Here is a 17143-nt window from a genome sequence, read left to right as displayed (position 1 = left end):
GGCAACCTTAGGGCTGAAAGCAACCAGAGATAAGTATGTGCAGATTTTTGACTGGGTCAACTGTGTAAGAGAGAAGGGTTAATTCTAGTTTCATTAGCATCACAATCCCATTCTAGGTATTTCTCTAGTCCTCCACCCACAGGGCCAAATTGCATCATTGGCATTTTTTAAAGAAAACCACTGCAGCAGTTGCCAACACAGCATAAGGATCTTCACCATGAGACTAAAGACTAGCTGCGGGTATGCAAGAAAATATTTTAAAATAAAACGTTAAAGGTAGCCTGTTAAACAGATCTTCTGCCTGAAATGCTGAAGTTATTATGCATTACCTCATTCTCTGACATTTTGTGGTTGGCTCCGCCTTCTGCAGCAGCCATTTTTTGTTTCCGTCCAGCATCCTGTGTCACAATTCAAAGGTACTTGCAGGCTCAAAAAGGTTGGAGACCCCTGAAGTCGACTGTATACACAGATAAGTCCCCCCCCACCCCCAAGCAGATTACCTTTTCATGCCGTGGCAGGGTGAAAACACTATGGCTGCTTCCAAACACGTTGGATAATCCACTTTCAATATGCTTTAGTGAACATTTGTAACTGCTTTTCCATGTGTGGAACAAAAAATCCACTTCCAAAGGATTGCTAAAGTGCATTGAAAGTGCATTATTCAACGTGTGTGGAAATGGCCTATGTTTGGGTCTGATTTTTACTGAATTAGCCTGGAAATGACCCCACACTTCCACTGGAAATGATGGAATTGGCTGGGAATGTGGGCACACACATTTTCTGTGCCCCCGTGATCCCCACCCCACCCACCCCCATTTTATATTGGGGGACCTGAGAACACTGTGCTGCAGGGCGTTCTCTGTCTTTGCACTTGTACCCGGCTACAAATTCAGCGTGAATTTTTCTTAAATCTTTGGCCAGGCTCTTGACTTTAAAAGCACTTTTTCTGTACCTTAAGAAAAAGACAATCTGTTTTTAGGAACTCTGGGTGAAGAGAGGAGAGTCAAGACAGGATCTATGTTTGGGAGCCCTGATCTAGATGCCATCTGGTGGCTGGCTTCTTCCCACTAAATATACTGTGGTTGCCATCACTTCATCTTCCCCCTCTCATTTGTTGCTCTGTCATTCAGACAGAAGTAGGAAGCAGGCATTAATCATGAACTTGGACAGTGGAGCTGCCTTATACCATCTATTGGTCCATCGAGATTAGTATTGTCTTCTCTGATTGGTTCCCCCAACAAACTAAAAGTGCTGGTTGCCAACACCCCGATACAGAGAAATGGAACACCTAAGAGAGTGTTGGCAGCTGATGTCCCCCCTACGGTGCCATCATTAGTTGTTCACCTGGGCAATCTGTCAGGGGTTCTGATCATAGACCCAGAAAGACTCCGCCCTTTCACCACCATCTAGTGCAAGCAGGAAGGTGGCAGTGTCTGTTTCTACTGTGCAGGGCAGGGTTGGTGGTGGCTCTTCCTGAAGCTCTTGTGGCTCAGCAGCTGCTCCGTGATGCCATCTTGAGAGACAGGCTTTGTGATTGCCACAAGGACCATCCAAGCATCCCTCTCCTAGCCAGTGCTGTGAAGGCCTGACTTCAAAGCCTTATCCAATCAGCTCACTGCAACTGGCTTCTCCTGGAAAGAGAGAAAACTGGTTGTTCCTGAGCTTGATTTGCTTTGAAGTGTGTATATCTGTCAAAAAAGGCAAGACAGCAGATTCACATCCATCTCACCACTCAAGATCCATCCATTGATGTAACCCTACAAAGTAATGGTTAACAGCAATCCTATAATTGTGCAGATTATGGGATGAAAAAATAGTAATTTGCACAAAGCAACCTAGTGAGCTAGGACTAAGATGGAATCTGAATGAAAGGCTTCTTTCTTCATTCACATATCCACCTTGAGTCTCTCAGATAAAGATGGAATCAAAATGAAGTAAGGAAAATTAAATAAAAATCCTCTTAGCTGTTCCTCTGCAGTTCTGCACATCTTGGTGTATCTGAACTCTACTAGTCCACGGGCCAGTAGAACCATGGAGACAATGCAAGTGACCCAGTGCATGCCCAGGAACAATGCATGGCCACATATACACAAAAAAGCACAAGGGATATTCTTTGTTAGGTCAATGTTTCCTGCACTTCTGGGCTGGTGCTCAAGAATGGTGAGGTGGTAGAAAGGAGCAGCACTCAAGCATGAAACATGCAGTCTTGCAAAAGCTGCAAGTGATGAATGCAAAGCCTTGAAAACAGAAAGGGTCAGAAATATTCCTTTATTGTTTCTGAACAGTGAGTTCATATATTGCTTTAACTAATACTTTTCTACTTTGCAGTTATTCTACCTACAGGCATTTGTTTGTTTGTTTATGTCATTTACAGTCTGCCTTTCTAACTGTGACTCAATGTGGCTCACACAGTGTAAGTTAATACAATCGATGGCTGGAGCACCTGATAACCAATGCAATAGGATTTGGATAGCAGAGAAATTGAAAACAAGCAGGTATATGATACAGAGCTAAAACAATGCCGGAACAAAGCAGAAATGATTAAATATGACATATTAAACAATGCAGCAATCACTTTGTAGAAGCATACTTACAGCAACAGACAGTACTTAGTAGTGTCGCCTATGGTCCCTATCACTTTACCAAAGCACCTTTTTGAACCATTTTTTTAACAGTACAGTCCTCTTACGTGTATAAGAAAGCCCTTCTGAATTATTCAGTTTTGAAAAGGAACACATTTTTTTCGTATTGAAAAAGGAATTGTTTGAAACGGGGATTATCTGCCTTGTAATTTATGTGACATAGCTCGCTTGGTCACATTTGCTTTCAATAATCCTTAACAATCACTCCTATCCCCATATGGCATCCATGGTACTGAGACCAAAATTAGTGACTTGCCAAGTTGTGTCTAGGAATCCCCTCTTAGATGCTAAAATGACCCAGTCTCATCTTCATCAATGAACTTGTCGTGGACCTTTTCTTCATTGCATTTGTGTCACAGCTAAGAAAGTCAGAAGATGATGCTAGTCTCACATGAGAGATCAAGATGGAGGATACCTATATATATAACTAAATCTTTCTGAAAAGTAGCATTATCAGCATCAAACATTGGCAACATGAAAAAATGAGTTGAAAGCGTAGAATGGCAACAGCATCAATATTCCTAAAATAGCTTAACCATTTCAAAAAACCCTCTTTGCTATTAGCATTCCAGAGGTTTCAAATAACAATTAGGCAAAAACTCTCTCTCTCTCTCTCTCTCTCTCTCTCTCTCTCTCTCTCTCTCTCTCTCTCTCTCTCTCTCTCTCTGTGTGTGTGTTTTTTCTGAAAAATGGCTGTGTTAGCAGCATTCTTACCCAGTATTCTCCTCTTCTCAAATGCTGGTCATGCACTTCCAGTACAACCAGTCCTAAAGTGTTCTTTTTTTTTTTCTTTCTGTCAAGGGTGAGAGAAATACAACAGCAGGGCCATACAGACTTCTTCTGCCTCTCTAAAGTCAAGGATCTTTGCTAGAATAGAATTCCAAACAATCTCCACTGTAAAACTGTGCAGATGTTGGGATGTTAAACAAAGCCACAATTAATTATTCTGTATAGGCTTGCCTAGCTCAGCTTGTGAAGTAGGAACATTCCAAAGCAGAAGAGAGGTTTAACCTCTACGTTCACGTTCCTTTACCCTTTTTTTCCCTTTTAAAATCTGTTTCAGGTTTTTGTTCTCAATGACTCCTCTCCCAGAGTGAACAAATGGAGGAGAGAGAACTGGTTTCTAGCAGGAGAAATATTTTACACTGAATAAAGGCTCTGATATTTTCCTCAAAAGTCAGAGGGTTCTGTTCTTTATCCAAATCACCCAATTCTTATTAATGTTCCAGTTCAATCATCTTTCACTATCAGATACACCATGTAAAGGGTTAAAACTCATACAGAAGGGCCAGTAACCAGCTAGAACTTTTCTTACATAGAAAACACTTCCATGCTGGAAAAAATCAGCAAAAAACATAAGCAGACAGATCTATTTGCCTGCATGTACAGATGATGGAAAGCTACTGTACATATACTGTCTGTGTGCAGCTGTCCAGTGGGGTGACCAGTCTGAGACTTTCCTGCTTTGTCTTGCATAAAGATGCTTCCAATGTAGAAAATTGGTACTTTCTGCAGTAGCACGTTGTGTGGATTCTTATACACATATGCTATGATCTGTACTGTACATTTAGATGCATGGTATGTATCAATATGTTCATGAAAAGCATATTATGGACAGCTTGGAAAAGGGTATACTTGATCCTCAAGACTGAAATGTGAATAATCAGATCATGTTTGAAAGCAATGATTATTCATCATTGCTACCAAGATAATTCATGGAGACCTGCAGCACAATGAAGTGGTGGAAGGATAGGATGAGAGAATAGACTGGGTCAGATTAATGATAGCTATGAGAAACCTGGGAAGTTAAAATGGCCTGCAGCCAGTCAAGCCAAATGACCCCTATACCACTACAAGCAGATCCAAGGCCTAGCAGCTTTGCCAGCACTGCAGGGGCCGTTCTACTCACACCTGGCCACTGGCAACAGTGGTAGGTGCTGGTCCACCTGTTACTTATTCCTGTTTTGCAGATGGGTGGTAGCATTGTAGGAGGAGGCACCAAGTAAGCCAACATCCAGTGTTGATGCTTAGACTTGCCATTTGCCTTTCTATGGTGCACAAACCTCCACACTCCATAATTTCGGGAGCAGAAAGAAAAAAAGAAGTGGGATAGCTGTGATGGTGACACTTTAGGAATTTCTCAAATCTCTATGGTAAAGACCATGGAGAATGCAATGTGACTTTGAGGTGACACTCCAGGAATCTTTACAGTCTCTATGATCTTTACCCCAGACCCTTGTATACATCCTTCCCTGAAAATAATTATCCCAAACCCCCTCCTCAAAAAATTTGGATTTGATTCCTGAAATGGTAACTTTCTCTCTGAAAATCAGCAATTGTGGTCAAAACTCCATCATACCCCCTGCAAATCTCAAATCTGACATTATGATGATAATTTTTTTCTTGGATCACTCACCTACTCCTAACTGTACCTTGCTCCCTTTTGCCCATCCTATTTTTTCACTGTCCATTGTGATTCACTGACATGACCAGAAAACATAGTTTGTTCAAAATATGTTGTCTCCCCAACCAGGTCTGTGTTCTCCTAGGATCCAGGAGATGCTAACACAGAAAAGAACCACATCAGGATTGGCATGAGAATTTATCACACTAGTTCCCACACTACTAAGGTAATGATGGATTTGGTCCAGAGCAGAGATGGGCACGAATCAGAAAAAACAAACCATTCAGTTTGTGGTTTGTCACATTTCACAAACCATGAACTTTCACGAACCTGCCCCGGTTTGTGAACCGGTTCATTGGTTCGTAAAAATGTCACTTCCAGGCCAGCAGAAGGTCATTTCCAGGTCAACAGAAAGTCACTTCTGGGTCAGCAGAAGGTCTGCAGAAAGCCCATCCCCCGTTGCCTAGGAAGCTGATTGATTGGTGCCAAGCTGTCTGCAGTGACAAACTGAAAAATGAACCAAATGAATTGCCCTAAAGTTTGTGGCGGTTCATCAGAAATGGGTTCTGACGAACTGCCGGTTTGCAAACCATGAACCGGCCTGGCTTGTGCCGAACTTTGGTTCGTATTTCAGTTTGTTCCCATCTCTAGTCCAGAGGCAATTCCTTCTGCCTGCTCCTTCAGACAACAGTTATGGTTGCCAATTCTGGCTTTGGATATTCCTGGCAATTTGAAGGTAGTGTCTGGGGAGGGCAGATTTGGGGCAGGGGATGGAGCTTGGCAGGAATATGATGCCTTTGAGTCCACCCGCTGAAGCTGCCATTTCCTCCAGGGGAACTGATCTCTATAGTCTCAAGATCAGGTGGAATTATGGGAGAATGCCAGGCGTCAGCAGGAGGTTAGTGATCCTTTTACACAGTGTTGACAATTTTCAGTGGTTTTCTTGTTTTCACAGTCTGTGGCTACCAATTAAGTGCAATGTTAACAGTTTCCACATAGTGGATTTGCTCAGCCCCACCTTTTTAAAACTGATAATTGAAATATAATGATAGTGGTGTGTTACTGCAGCGGTTGTTGATTACCGATTAAGACCCAAACACACACACACAGAATCCATCTGGTGGGTTACAGTGGGGGTTGGCAGCTGCAGGGAATTAGAAAGGGAATATAGTACAGAGGAGGGCAGGACCAGGAATATGGGTGCCAGCTCCAGGTTGGGAAAATCCTAGAGGTTTTTGGGATGAAGCCTGGAGAAGGCAGAGTTTGGGGAAGGGAGGGACATCAGTGGGATATCCACTGAGTCCACCCTCCAAAGCAGCCATTTTCTCCAGAGGAACTGATTTCTGTGACCTAGTGGTCAGTTGTAATTTCAGGAGCTCTCCAGCCACCATGTGGAGGTTGGCAACTCTAAGTCCAGAAAAGATCTGCACTTTCTCATCCACATGGCACCCACCGTAACTTTGCAGTGATCTTTCAAAAAACATTGTGGGTTTAGCAATGATTACCATAAAGCTGGAAGGTACACAGATGCATCGCAGTATTTCACATTAGCACTCAATTTAGACCAAAACACCAGTATGGAAATACCTTTGTCCCAAAGCCCCTTTTCACCCCCTTCATAGATTAGAGCAGGCATTTTTTTAAAAAATGGAAAAGATGGTTCCCAACATCTTGCCTCTAAAAAATATGCCACCCCTAGACATACTTGCGATGTTTTGCATGATCAGGTTGCATGGTCTGCTTGGCAATTACTTCAGGTTTAATCTGTCAAATGCACGAGTGACAAATTGGCAAGCAAGGGCCTTCTCATTACCATCAGCAGAAAGATAGAACTTGTTTGTCTGGCTTCCTTGCATGTCCATTGACGATGCTTACCGTCAAACATCGCAAATAACAACAGTCTCTTTGACCTTGTATCCAAGTAATAGCTTAATTCAAGCACTTGATTTCCTGCTCCTGTGGATACTGAAACCCTTGGGCTGGAGTATCATTTTTTCTCCCCTCCAACTTGTAGAGGTGGGGCTGATCCAAAGAAAGTGGAGCAATGAAAATTCACCTAGACAGTGAACAGGACAATAGCCCGATGAAGCTGTACCTTGTTTAGTCTTGGATGCTGATTTTCTTTTTGTTCCTTCATGAGAATTAGGTGAGTTAATGAATTTTGCAAAGCTATGAAATGTCAACTTCCGGAAAACTTGAAGTATCTGTGTGCCTCATCCCATAACAGCATGGTTAATCTGTAGATGCACAGTTTGACGGGTTAATAAATATGGACTTGATTGAGATTAAAAATGGGAGGCCTTCTGCAGCTAAAGAGCACAGCTGAGCATAAGGCACATAAATCTGGATCCAACATCAACTGGATAGGACCAGATCTCAGTCTCTGTGCCTACAATGGCTTCCATAAACTCAACAATGCCACTTTACAGAACTCGAAACACAGATTTTCACATTCATTTCACATTTTGTCCAGGATGTACAAGAGATTTTAAGCCTTTTTCAATCTTTCAGATATGGTGACCAAGGAGATAAATTGTCTTTTCTTTCATGGGTTATTTTTGGCAACTTGCAATATAACAAGAGCAACTTCAAGATTGGATGAATCAAGCACAGCACTTACTCCAATATATTTTTCCTCACCTGGCAGAGCCAGATGACAAGATGACTGTTTACAATGAGGTAGGGTACATGCTGTGCATACAAAAAAAGAGCCACATTTTAACAAAACAAACCAGTGGACGATCTCCAGGTATCCACTTAGAAAGCTGATGTCAACTGACGTCTCAACCAAGACTTTGCCTTTTTCTGCAGCTTCTGCACAGAACTGGAGTATTATGCAGGGACAGTATAAGATAGGCAGACAGCTTGCATAATAATACTGTTATTGCCTGTTCCTTGCTTCCCTGCGCAGTTTCAGAAGCAACACCACTAGCCGTATTTCCTTCGGATGAGATGAGAGTAATTTCAGAGGGGCAGCTGTGTTAGCCCGTTGCAGCAAATTAAGCAGAAGTCTTAAAGATGAATGACATTTATTCCAGCAAAAATGTTCATGAGAGGCATGGAGCGTACATCCACTGCTGATGTTTATATGTAAAATTACAAGCAATGAATTGGAAGTGGGCAAGGCAGCAGAGACGGTGCCCCAAAGACAGTGCCCCCTTCACCTCCTCTACATGTTTTATCCTGTCCTTCTTCAAAGGGGTTCAAATAATACATGGTTCTCCCCTGTCACTTATTATCTTCAGAACAGACCTGTAAGGTAAGTTAGGTCGACAGAGAAGAACTATCACAACTTCACCCCATGTCCTTCCTCACTGGATGGGTGGATGGATGAAAGTACTCCAGAATGTCTCGCCTTCAGCCAGCTCACATCATTCTCTGTCCTCTCTCTATCTGTTCCAACCAGGGCTTTTTTTCTGGGAAAAGAAGTGGTGGAACTCTCAAGAGAGAAATGAGGGGAACAGATCTCTGTCTAGAGATCACCAGACACATCAATATTTTCATGAGTTGCTGAACTCAAGTGTTCAGCAACTCAAGTGTTGGGAAATTCCTGGAGAATCAGGAATCAAAACTGTTGAAAATTAAGCCCTTCCTTGCCTGGTGCCACCGTAGTGTAGAGTTGGCAGCTCCAGGTTAGGAAATTCCTGGAGATTTTGGATGTGGAGCCTGGAGATGGCAGGGTTTGGAAGGGGAGAAATCTCAGTGTAGTATAATGCCAGAGTCCATTCTCCATAGCAGCCATTTTCTCCAGGGGAACTGATTTATATGGCCTGGAGCTCAGTTGTAATTCCAGGAGATCTTCAGCCACCACCTGGAGGTTGGCAATCCTACCATAGTGGCATTGCTAATCCCCAGCATATTATTTGCATTCATCCTGGAGTAAGCTGCTATTTACCGAGTGGACAGAAGTAGACATGAGCACAAACAGGGTGAACATGGTGTTCGTTGTTGGTTGCCATCAACGAACAACGAACATTGACGAACATGACCTGTTCACCAACGTGTTCGTTGTTCATTGTTCATAGGGGCCAGCAGGCCCTCCCCCAGCCATCAAGATCCCTACCATGCCACTCCCAGAAACCCTACCTTAGTAGGCAGCAGGAAAGGTACCAATAATAAATAATAGCTTGGCCCAGAGCCTGGCAGCAGCCCTGGAACTTGAAGAGGTAGATCCCTATCCCACCACACACAAAGAAAATTCAAGCCCCAATGCGCTCTCCCTGTCTTTCTCTCAAAATGCCAACAGCAACTGTCTCTCCCTCGCTGTCTGCAAAACCAGAGCTGGGAGCCCCCCTCCCCCTGGCTCTTTGCTTCCTTGTAACAAATTTGGAGCTCCACACTTGAAAGGAAGACCTGCCTATCAAGCTAAGTTGGGCTTAGATTGGGGTTTCCAGGGCAACAGCAAGAGTTCAGACAGAGTTCAGGCAGTCCCTGCCTCCTGTTGCCAAGGGAATTGATTGCAGGTGCCAGATTGTCTGGCTTGACGAACAGCAACCAATGAGGCTTGCAACAACCACCTGTTCATTTAGAATGGGGCCTCACAAACAGCTTGTTCGCTTGTTTGTGAACAGCTGATTGGGCTGTTTGTGGCTTTTTAAAGTTCCTATTGCTGTTCGTGCCCATCTCTAGATAGAAGAGGAGAGGGCAGCAGCTCCTGTCAGGACTCCGGGCCAGCTGGGTAACAGCATCATCCCTGTACACTCTTCACTACCTGGCCTTGAGCTATGGGAACGTGGAGCCTCTTGCCATTCAGCATGCATCCTGGACATTCCATCATCCTCATGCAGAGGAAAGACTCGTGTCTTTTGGGCAGCAGCAATTCCAACTATGTTCTGGCAAGCGGGACAGAGAGCTGCAGCTGACCTCGTTCAAATTTCGCGCCCGGGATGCATTGTTGCTGCTGCTCCGCCCAGGTTCTTCCACTGCTTCTGCTTCTGGCTGCTGTGATTCAAATTTAACCTCTTGCAGGCTGGGGAATAAGGAAAGAATGCAGCTGCAGGAGACTTGGTGCCGTGGCTGCTGCTGTGAGAGATGGGGGAATCTGCAAACAAGGCTGAAATTGGAGCCAGGCTGATAATGGGGAGGGGGGAACTGCCCTGGAAAGGGGGATGATGCATCACTGGGGTATGATGCAATAGAATCCCCCTTCCAAAATGGCCATTTTCTCTAGGGGAACTGATCTCTGTCTGGAGGTCAGGGGTGCGGGGCCACCAAACACATGAATGTTTTCAAGAGCTGCCGGAACGCTGTTCCATGACGTTCCAGCTGAAAAAAAGCTGTGGTTCCAATTATATATATTTTAAAAATCCTGTTTCTCACAACCTGCCAAATACTCATCTCAGACTCCCAATCTCTGCAAGTAGAAGCTCCTAGTCAGGAAACATATTTAGCTATACAAGAGCATTATCACTCTTTTGTGCCTCAGCCATGATTCCCATCTGGAGTTACTTTAGGCAAAACCATTGAGATAGATCCATTCATCAGAATAATCAGACTACAAACTCAAAATGATATATCTGAAGTCTCCTCAGGTCTGATGCTCCATCCCTCTCCCTCATTAGAGGTACTATTAGATTTCTAGCCCATGAAATCAAGGCACGCAACACACCCAGAACAGAAAGCCATCTGCATTCATCAGCCCTCGATAGTTATTCCTTTTAAACGTTTATATCCCCAGCCTTTCCATCAGTGCCGGCATCAAGTGAAGAACTTTAAAATGAAAATAAAGCACAACAAATGCTACAGCAATATAATTAAAAGAAGAAAACATCATCCAAAAGTAATGTTATTTAAAATAAGAAACTGCCAGGTTCAATAATAAGGAATCAATTAAACAGGGACCTAAAATCAACAACAAAAGTACCTGACAGATTTACCTAGGGAGGACATTCCATAGATTGGAAGGCCCTGTAGTAGTCACTCACCACAATTCTGCCTTTGATTCTTCACATCTGGCTTCAGGCTGCTTTGGAACAGAGACGGTCTTGGTAGCTCTGGGTGACAATATGATGTTCCCAGATGGGAGGAGCATCCCTTTGTTGGCCCTGCTTGGTCTGTCTGTGCCTTTGTCCAGGTGATCCAGTGAGTTCAACTGATATTGTAGAAGCGCCTTGACAGAGCAGGTTTTTTAAAAAAATGTTTCAAAGCGATTTGAGCCTTCTCTATCCAAACAGTTCCAGTAGGTTGTGATTGGAGATGTTGAGTCTGCAGCATAGAAACTCTCTCTCAGGGGATTCCCAGGATTCAGTATTATCTCCCATGGTTTTTTTTTATGTTTATGTAAAGCTTTAAGCAAGATGGTCCATAACTCTGGAGCTAGGTGTCATCAATATGCTGATGATGCTCAGCTATACTTCTTTGAATAAGCTATGACTGTTGTAGCCCACTGTCTGGATGACACTTGTGGGTGGGGGGAAAGGTACTTTCAGATTTGGATTTCAAGAAATACATAAATACTGGTATTCAGTGGTATTTGGGTCCCCAATACTGTTTCAGGATTCAGGTCCAGGTTTTTCTGGGATCCCAGAATTTGGGCAGTTCCATTATTCCTTATGGGAGACTTTTGGGGGGGGGAGTACTGGGGGTCAACAATAGACGCCCTAAGTTTCAAGCATATTGGACCAAGGGGTCAAATTCTACAAGCACCTAAACAATGTACCCTCAGCCATCCTACATGCAGAACTGTGGATTGGGTGGGGAAAGGGCCACAAAGAAGGGAGGGAAAGAGAGGGAACCAACCAGACTTGCCGCTCTGCCAGGCCCTGTATGTGGCTTACGCTGGCAGGGAGCTTCCCTCCTTGATCCACTGCCTGGGAAATTCTGAGAATCAAAGACAAACAAGACTCCTGCAGCTGCTGATGGTAAGCACCTGAACATGAAAACTACACAGAATTTTGGGGAGGATTCATAAGGGCTATAAATCCTGGATTTGTGTAACCATTTTGGAAAATTATGGTAACAACGGAAACAGCAATTTTGGTATATATTTTCAGACTTAACAGATCTGGCCACATTGATCCATGCTGCAACAACCTCAAAGCTTGACTATTATAACACACACTGTATGGAGCTGTCCTTGAATACTACCAGGAAACTACAATGAGTTCAAAATGTGATTCCAAACCTAAAGCAATGCATTGGTTGCCAAATTGCTTTGAAGTTCATTTCAAGGAGCTGACCTCTAAAGCCCTTCATGGCATGGGACTATCATATCTCTCCATCACAACAGTTTCTCCTCTCTGCCCTCTTGGGCTAAGGTTTATTTAGCTGAGGACCTGACCTGACTGGCAGGGAAAAAACAATGATCCACTCATGTTCATTGCACACATTCCCTCTTCCCACCAACAGAGTTAATTAGGTGGTATAACATAATGTAAGGGCTCTCTCCCCGTGGAATCCAATTGCTAAATGCCATTAAGGAAAACAAGATGCTACCATGCTGGCCCAGTCCCTGTCTGCTTGCTGCTGTACAGTAAGTACCAAAATAAAACACACAAACTTTTCATTGAGAGGGTGTCCTTATTACTTGGTCACTTGGATTTGGTGCACTGTTCTGGAAGCAGCTCTAATGAAAAGAAAAGGCAAATCCCAGGCTCATTTGTTTCATTTTGCACACCCCTATTGGTAACCCCAGTGCCAGGCTTGGAGTAGTTTTAGACAAAAAAGAACAGCACTAGGTTAATCAGATTCCATCCTGACATCTGGTTCTGGGTTCTATTGCCTTACAGAAACACACGTACCCTCCTTATACTGTGCCAGCAGTGTCTGCTCTGACTGGCCAGGTCTCCGGGATCTTGGGTAGAGGTTTTTCACATCACCTGCTATCTGATCCTTTTAACTGGAGATGCTGGAGGTTGAACCTGGGACCTCCTGCATGCAATAACGATGCTCTACCATTTCCTTTCATCCTAGGTTTGTAAGTATTGCTTTTCTTAACACAGGTTTTCCAAATTCCCACTGCCCTTCAAGTCTATTATACTGTAAGACAATTGTTAAAAGCAAATGATGGAGGCTTGTGATGGCTTAACAAGCCCCCAAATAAAACTCAAAGGTTACCTAAAGATTAGATGCAAAGAAGGAGGAAATCCCCCGAAAACATAACATTTAAGGCATTTAAGAAATCTACTGTTAGGTAATCATCACTCAAACACCAATGTTAAAAGGCTGCAGAAGGTACAGGTTTTTTTTTTAAAGGAAAGACTTCTAGACCAGCTAAGCTTCTGGGAATTGCAAGCATTTGATTAAAAACATTTGTGGTATGGATACTGCTCAAATAGCAACTGAGCGAGCTGGCAGCCAGTTCTTCCCATTGGTGATAAGCAGGAGAGCATTTTATAAACATTTACATTTTTTCCTAGAAGCAGGGGATAGATTCATCCATGCTGTTATGTTTGACATCTAGCACAGGCAAGTTAAAATAATAACGGGCACTGGACTGATTGTTTCAAACCTATGGGCCTCCAAGTAGGTCGTCATTACGCTTCTACTCTTAATGCATAAACATGTATACCTGGATGTATTCCCCTGTTGGTTTCAGTGGAATTTCCAGATATGTGCATTTAGGACTGCAGTCTTTCAGTGCAACACTAGCAGCTGCCTTGCATCAGTAGAAATCTAAGGGCCCTTGCAGTGCTGAACACAAGCACACCCAAACTTCTCTGTAGATATTTCATTTTACCCAAAGGCATTTGCCACATTCAGCTTTTTAATGTTTTTATGGGTTTTTAAAGTTTCTGTTTTTAGTTGCTGTATTATGGTACTTATTTTTTCATATACATAGAACTAGCATATTCGTTTCTTTAGGGTCTGATTTGCTTTTTTGTGATAGCGGGGGATGTAAGCAAAGGGGTCAAGCCTCTGTTTACTATAGGTTTAGCTGCTGTGATGTCACAGAAAGTCTGGGCAGCCTGGTATTAAGAGCAGTCTGGATCAGAAGCGATGTCAGTCATTTGACCAGTACTGTAGGACTGTTTGCAGATGAAGAATAGACAGCAGCATGGACAGCATATTTATTTCAGAGGGTATTTAGCTGAGGATGTTCTGTGAGTTTATATGGAAATTGCAGTGGATGAAAAGCTTTGTACATGCAGGCCAGATTCTTTTGCAGTACTTTATGAGATTTATCTCCCTTATGTTTTTATTTTTTGCCACTGGTATTATGTTAACTGAGACCCATTTTGGTGTAGTGCTTAAGAGCAGTGGGACACTAATCTGGAGAACTGGGGATGATTCCCCACTCCTCCATTTGAAGCCAGCTGAGTAACCTTGGGTCAGTCACAGCTCTTCCAGAGCCGTTCAGCTCCACCCACCTTACAGGGTGATTGTCATGAAGATAATAATAACATACTTTACAAACTGCTCTAAGTGGGTATGAAATTGTCCTGAAGGGAGGTATATTAATCAAATGTTGATGTTGTTATTACTTGCATCCGCAAAGAATGGTAGGATAGAATCATTTTAACAAATAAATAAAAATGACCTGTCTGAGATTTAGCACAAAGGATCTTTTACATAAGAGCTACAATCCTTGAGAATTTCATCCCAATTGTATGGAAAACATGGTGTGTGTGTTCACTGCCGGCACCAGGGTCTCTGGCGCCTGTGGCAACCCCCTGCATGATGGACTACGTGATGACATCATCATGTGATGATGTCATCGTGCAGTGCAATTGACTGCATGATGACATCATTGCACGATGATGTCATCGTGCAGTGCAAGCCAGGGGCATTCGCCGGCGGATGGCTGGGGTGGCGGGCGGAGGCTGCTCTGCATTCCGCTCACCACCCCGGCAGCGGCTCGTGGCTGCTGCACCTGGCTGGGAGCATGTGGCGGTGGTGGCAGTGGCAGCGGTGGCGGCGGCAGAGGCAGAGGCAGCGGCATGGGGCTGGCTGGCTGGCTGCAGCAGCTGCAGGCCAGCCACTCCAGCTCCGCGGTGCATGCCTCTGCCCGCAACACCCCCTCCGGCGCCTCTCCAGTGCCCTCGCGCCCTGAGGCCACTGCCTACCTGGCCTCAATGGGCGCTCTGGCCGTGTGTGTGTTATGTGCCATCAAGTTGCTTCTGACTTATGCTGGCCCTATGAATTAAAAACTTCCAAAACATCTTAACCACTTCTCCCCATATGTGCCCCGGAGGACTCTTCGATCAGAAGACAAACAATTATTGGTGGTCCCTGGCCCAAAGGAGGCCTGCCTGGCCTCAACCACAGCCAGGGCTTTTTCAGTCCTGGCCCCAACCTGGTGGAACTCTCTGTCTAGTAAGACCAGGGCCTGGCAGGATTTACTATCTTTCCGCTGGGCTGTAAGACAGAGAAGTTCCACCAGGCATATGGTTGAGGCTGGGCCAGGCCTCCACCGGCCTGGACAGAGAAGTGAAGAGCTGACCCCTCCCTATTAGAGTCGGCCACCATCTAGCTTCCGACTGGCAGATTGGTTGCCTCCAATTAGCAAATTGCTTGCTGCTGTTTTGTATGTCAATTTTTATAGTATACTGTCATGTTTTTGTTTGATTTTAAACTGTTTTTATGATGTAAGTTATTATAAATATGCTTTATCTGTTGCAATCCACCCTGGACCTGCTTTGCAGGGAGGGTGAAATAAAAGTAAAAATAAATAAATAAATAAATAAATAAATAAATAAATAACAGCCTTGCTCAGATATTGCAAACTGGAGGATCTGACTTCTTTTATTAAGCCATCTCATTTTGGGTCTTCCTCTTTTTCAAATGCCTTCCACTTTTCTTAGCGTTATTGACTTTTCCAGAGAGTCTTGTTTCTCATGATGTGACCAAAATGGGATAGCCTCAGTTTTGTCATTTTGGCTTCTAGGGAGAATTCAGGCTTGCTGTGATCTAGAACCCACTTATTTGTCTTTTTGGCCATCCATTGTAATTCCTCAGTAGCCATTACTTTTGTCTTCTTGATGTTTAGATGTAATCCTGCTTTGGCACTTTCTCCTTTAACCTTCATCAACAGTTGTTTCAAGATCATTTTCAGACAGTAACTACTGAAAATACTGAAAATGGTATGTGTTTCCTATTGAAATATGTTTTGGATTGAAAGAGGCGGGGGTCAAAATAAACAAAACAAAAGCAAATAAGTCTTAAATAATAGGAGGGGGAGACAACCTTGCCCCATTTCACTTAAAGTGCCTCCCCATTGTTATGCTTCTCCAGTTTTAAATCTCACCATACACCTTCTAACTACACTTCTTTAGAACTACCTTCTAAAGACACTTCCCAGTCGGCCTAAGCCTGGGACTTGTTTCAGATGCAATCTCATGTTAGCTGCCGTCCCTGTCGTGCAAGCAGCAGGGAGTGGGATGGAGGCACACAGGAACGGCATACACCCTGAGCCGCTCTCTGCTGGCATCCTCCTCCCCACGCTCTTCCTGATTGTCAGACTGGTCCAGAATTGCCAACCTGATGAAATCTTGCCAGCCCCACCAACAGCTAAGCTGTTGCTCATAGCTGAGATTTGGCTTAAAAAACAAAAATTAAATAGCCCTGTTAAAATGCCCCAAAGGCAGAAAGTGCTGGAACTAAGCATCACCATTTTGACTCTGACTCCTCTGGCTTGGTTATTACAGGTAAAGCTTTCACATGTGTTCTGCCTGCTCTGTTTCCCCTTTATATTGGAGGGAAGAATATTTTTCTTTGTTCCGGCTTAAAAGCAAAAGACTTGGGAGGAAAGCATTGCAAAGAGCACGGCCTTGGGTGGAAGCCCCCAAATAAAGCAAGGGTATGCTGTGCCTCACCTGGGGAAAAATCCTCATGGGGAAACAGCCCATTATGGGATTGGAGACAGTCTGATGGTGTGTGCGCCTTGTTTTTAATTAGGTTTCTATACACTCCCATGCCAGGCCATCTTGTCCTCTCCACCTGTCCCCCCCTCTGGTGAAACTGACAAATTCACTGTGCCCCCTCCCATAGCTAGCGAAACTGACAAGGAGAGAGGAAAGCCTTGTAGATCTCAACCTCAATTTGTTTTTTTCCCCTTCACCCTCCCTCCTGTAGGTTGGAGGGTATATTGATGCCTCTTGGAAATAAAAACAGATTCCGCCCGTGATAACTGAGCGGCTCCCCTCCCCCACCCAACAGT

The sequence above is a fragment of the Eublepharis macularius genome, chromosome 10 (assembly GCF_028583425.1).
Source record: "Eublepharis macularius isolate TG4126 chromosome 10, MPM_Emac_v1.0, whole genome shotgun sequence".
NCBI lineage: Eukaryota > Metazoa > Chordata > Lepidosauria > Squamata > Eublepharidae > Eublepharis > Eublepharis macularius.
The sequence above is the reverse complement of the archived record's forward strand: the minus strand, read 5'-3'. Positions refer to the sequence as shown.